Here is a 5,416-nt window from a genome sequence, read left to right on the forward strand (position 1 = left end):
CACACAACAAGAAATCTTAGAGCACACTTGAAAGCTTTTCTCACTTACATTTAGCCAACCCAAAGGGCCATACATATACATGTACTGTAAAATAAATGACATGACTCTTGGTGATTCCACTATGGCCATAATTGACATGCATTAAAAACAAAAAACTGAAGGGGCACTTGTCATGGCACGATGGAATTATTGAGGAACCCAAAAGTTGAACCCTTCACCTTCTTCATAAAGACATGCACACATTTTAAATATTTTGCATTAACTTTCATCACAAGCACGACCACCGGCCAATGGCCATCTGCTCAAAACATCAATTACCACTAACTTTGGGCTCCTTCAATGCCCTGTTGCTTGCAGGGTTGATGATTGAGCTGGGATATCTAGTACCATCGGCGATTGCAGAGCAGTACGCCATCATTGATGGAGGATGTGCTCAAGTTGGTGACCACAAGCAGCTCTAACGGTGCGCAGGCGATGTTGATGGCGGCAGGAGCTCCAATCTGGGGAGAAAAAAGCACAGGCAGTGTTGGATGGCTTCAGAGGCCTCAATTCCAGGTTCATTGACAAGATTTGGCTCTGTTGGTGATGCATGAGGAGCAGGCCTTGCAAAGGCATGGTTCATGTGTCGTCATTCTGTTGCAACTCCGACATTGTCGGTGGGTAGAGGATGTCACCGACGTCGTGGGCGCATTGAGGATGTCTCCATAAACCACTCACTGATGGTTTAGTCATGCATCACCGACATGATTTCTGGTTTGGCTCCTTTCTTTTCTTTGGTTACTTCCATATGTACATACAGCGTAGGAAACTACCTTGGCTGCCATATGTTTCATCTTCTTCCTCTATGCTTTCGATAAATTAACATTGCTTAGTTTTCATTCCCTTTCTCTCTCTCTCTCTCTCTTTTTTCTGATCTCTATCTCTCTCACAGTCCAATGCTGCCTTGTTGAGGATCAGCTTGAATGTTACCATTATCACATTGATATGACAAGGCGTGCATATTCAATCCATTGGGCTTCATCAACCAGAAGGTATGTTCCTTACACCTCACGCCATATTCCTTCAACAGTAATAAGTTTGGACAAAAAATCAATAATCTACACATTGCTTATAGTAAATATCTCTGTCCTAAAACATCTTTGCTATACAGTTGGTTCTTGATAGCTATTTGTGAGTAGTTGGAAATGTTAAGGGTACTGTAGAAGAACGAAGAATTGAAAAACAGATTTTTATGTGGTTCGGTTCATAGACCTACATCCACTAAGAACACCAGAGCAGCAGCCCCTTTGATTTCCTCTATTTCCATATTTTTTTCTTTGCTTTACAAGGATATATATGATACATGAGGAAAGCAGCAATGTATATGAACGTTGGTGAACTTTACTTACAAGATTCAAGGTTATTGAGGAAACTGACGAGAATGGTAGTAATCATTCCAACGTTCAAAACGATTTCAATGAGGCAAGATTGAGAGGATCCGTTGAGTATGCTGCACTGGCTATAAAGATCACTTTCAACACTCCCCTTCAAGTGGGGCGTAGAGATTCAAACAGCCCCACTTGCTTTTAATATCTTTGAATTGCTTCGTAGGAAGTCCTTTAGTAAACCCGTCAGCCAGCTGCTCTGTGCTCCTAGTATATGGAGTTTCAATTTCTCCTTTTTGGACCTTTTTACGTACATAATGACAATCAATTTCTATGTGTTTGGCATGTTCGTGAAAGACTGAATTTGCAGCTATATGAACTGCAGTTTGATTGTCACAGTGCATGGGAATGAGAGACCTGATAACAAATCCAAGTTCTTGGATGAGTGATTTTATCGAAATGAGCTTGCTTGAGGTAGTCGCCATTGCCCTATATTCAGCCTTGGCACTGGATTTGGAAATTGTGTGTTGTTTTTTTCTTTTTCAAGAAACCAGGTTTTCACCAACATATACACAATAACCTGTCATCGATCTTTTATATGAAGCACCGGCCCAGTCTGCATCTGAGTAACCTTGTATATTGACATTCTCATTCACTTTGTACCACAAACCTTGTCCTGGAGTCTTCTTCAAGTATTTGAGAATTCTTTCCACAGCTTTGACATGAACTGCTTTAGGTGAATGCATATGTTGACTTACCAGGATGACAACATAATTGATGTCAGGTCGTGTGATAGTAAGATGGATTAATTTCTCCATAAGTCTTTGATAGCTTGTCACATTTTCAATAGGGTCATCCTTGGTATTGTCAAGTTTATGGAAGACTTCTATGGGCGTGTCTACTGGCCTAATACTTTTTTTCCTCGTTTCTTTAAGTAAATCAAGTATGTACTTACGTTGGTTTAGAAAGATACCTTTCTTGGATCTAGCAACTTCGATCCCCAAAAGTACTTTAGCCTCCCTAGGTCCTTGATTCAAACGTATTGTGAAGATACCACTTTGTGTGAGCTATCTCTTGTTCATCATTGCCTTTAATTATTATGTCATCCACAGAAATCAATACAACAACAATTTTATCGTCAGATCTCTTGATGAAAACTGAATTATCTGAGTAGCATTTGATGAATTTTTTGTTTTCCAATGCATCACTCAATTTTTGATACCAAGCTCTAGGAGATTGCTTCAATCCATAAATTGACTTCTTGAGTCTGCAAACAAGGTTTGGAGTGCATTCCATAGGATGGCCTGGCAGCAAGGCAGGTTCATATATACTTCTTCTTGAAGGTCACCCTGTAAAAAGCATTCTTCACATCTAATTGAAACAAATACCATTCAAAATTGCAAGCAATGGATAGGAGAATTCTAATGGTGGTCATTTTTGCTACAGGAGCAAAGGTTTCTTCATAGTCTAAACCCTTGTGTTTCAGTATACCCTTTAGCAACAAGGCAAACCTAGTGGCGTTCAATGGAGCCATCACTCTTGTACATAGTTTTGAAAATCCATTTTCACAGGAAGAGTTACTAGTTCCCATGTACGATTTTTGTGGAGAGCATCTAGCTCTTCATGCATGGCTTCAACCCATATTTTTTGGTCTTTGGCTTCTTTGTATGTAGTAGGATCTTTTTGCTTTTCAATGCGACTAAGGAAGGCCACATGGTGTTTGGGTTGGTTGCTATAACTCAAATATTTTTCCAAGAGATGAGAAACCTCGATGTTGTTGACAAACTCTTTCAAATGTCTAGGTGGCTGAATGTTTCGAGAAGATGTCCTAAGAGTAAGTTCAGACGGATGAGATTCTAAGGTTTCCAAGTAAGGTTCGATAGGATCCATAGCCCCAATTTCACTGTTTTGATATGCTTGAGGTTCAAAAGAGGCTTCAGTATTGTTAGGATCAGTTTCAAGGTTTTCAATGGTTCCTTTTTCTTTAGGGTCACTCCAGTGATGGGTTATGGTGATATCAAAGTCATTGTATGATAGACTGTTCGGCGTGACCATGATGTTGTGCTTGGAACTATCCTCCCCTTGTCTTGCATCATGAGAGAAATAAGGCATTTTTTCATCAAAAATTACATCACGAGAGATATGGATCTACTTGATGGTGACATCATAACATCTGAACCCTTTTTTTGTCGATGAGTAGCCCAAGAAAATACATTTTTTTGCTTTATGGCTGAGTTTATCTATAGCTTTACTCTTAAGATAGACAATGCATCCAAACATTCTCATGTGGTCCACTTTAAATTTCCTTTTCATGAGGGCTTCCAAAGGAGTTTTTCCAGCAAGAATTCTTGTGGGTGTGTGATTGATAGTGTAACAAGCTGTCAAATTTGCATCACTCTAAAAATGCTTAGGAACATTCATATCAAATAATAAAAACCTAGTCATTTCTCATTTCTAGAAGGTGAAGATTTTTCCATTCCGCCACCCCATTTTGTTGGAGTGTATCTATATAGGTGAATTGATAATCCATCCTGCTTTCCTTTTTGAATTGTTCAAAGAATTGGTTTTTATATTCCGTACCATTGTCAGAACAAAGACATTTTATACAAGTTGCAAATTTAGTTTCGACCATTTTGTAAAATTCTAGAAATTTTGAAAAAACTTCATGGTATTTAGTAGATAAATCAAATGGCTTTTGAAAAATCACCAATAAAAGTGAGATAATATTGAAAATTTGAGTATGAATTCATAGGGGCCGGCCCCTACACATCGGTATGAACAAGATCAAAAGGAAACATAGCATTATTTAAGGATTCATGGAATGGAAGTCTAGACATTTTAGCGTACTTGCAAATTTTGCAAACATGAAAGTCATAATTCAAATTTGGTAAATAATCATTCAAGGCACGATGTGATGGGTGGCCAAATCTTCGATGCCAAAGTTCGCCTTCTCGGTTGATTTGGGCAGTCAAGGCATATTGATTGAATTTCAACCTGTATAGCTCGTTTTCGTGAGTTCCCTCACCAATCTTCCTCTTCGATATAGGGCCGTGTAAAACAACGTTAGTGGGGGAGAAAATAACTTGGCAATTTAAATCTCTGACAGTTTTTGCAACAGACAACAAGTTGGTTGAGAGATCTGGCATATAGAGCACTTTAGAATTAATACCATTTCTAAGAATGTCTAATTCTCCTTCTCCATGAAAATGCATAGAAGAGTCATTACCAATAACAACAGATTTTTTTTAGTCATAGAAGAATAATTACTAAGGTTATGGCAGTTCATAGACATATGATCACTTGCTCGACAATCCAATAATAAGGTTTGAGTGAAATAAGAGCGTTACCGGTAACACTTGCTGAAGCTGCTGTACTATTTTGATGTTCTTTATCATAGTCATCCTTGACATTTTTCAACAGCTGAGGGAGATTCGAAATATCAAGATTTTTGGCTGCAACATTGGCTACGGTAGTGGTGCTTCTTTTCTCTCCTTTTTTTTCTGTCCTCATAGTGGTGGGTTTTCCATAGAGGAACCAGCACCTTTCCTTAGTATGACCCTCCTTTTTGCAATGAGAACAAAATCGTTTTGGACGATTTTCCCACTTATGTTCACTGCTTTTATTAGCTCCATAGAAGACAACCTGTTCTTTGCTAGAGTTCTCTTTAAAGAATCAGAATTTTAAAGCATAACATTTTTCTTAGATTCATCTCTCATAAGAATTGATCAAACAGTGCTAAGAGAAGGAAGTTCCAGGGACATTAAAATTTAGCTTCGAATGGGTTCATACTTTGTGCCAAGAGTCGCATGAAGTTCAAAAATTTTTTGCTGTTCAGGCAATTTTTCTCTAGATCTAAGAGTAGCTGACATATCCATAAGATAGTCAAGTTCATCCCACATACCTTGGATGTCGCCTAGCAGGTCGTAGAAACTTTTGTTTTGCTTCTTAATGTCCCGAATGCCTTGAGAGAGTTGATACATACGAGCAATGTCGTTTTTTCACTATAGAGTCCCTTCGCCTTTCTCCAAATTTAATGAGTAGTTTCTGCGAAA

Source organism: Nymphaea colorata, chromosome 13, assembly GCF_008831285.2.
Source record: "Nymphaea colorata isolate Beijing-Zhang1983 chromosome 13, ASM883128v2, whole genome shotgun sequence".
Classification (NCBI taxonomy): domain Eukaryota; kingdom Viridiplantae; phylum Streptophyta; class Magnoliopsida; order Nymphaeales; family Nymphaeaceae; genus Nymphaea; species Nymphaea colorata.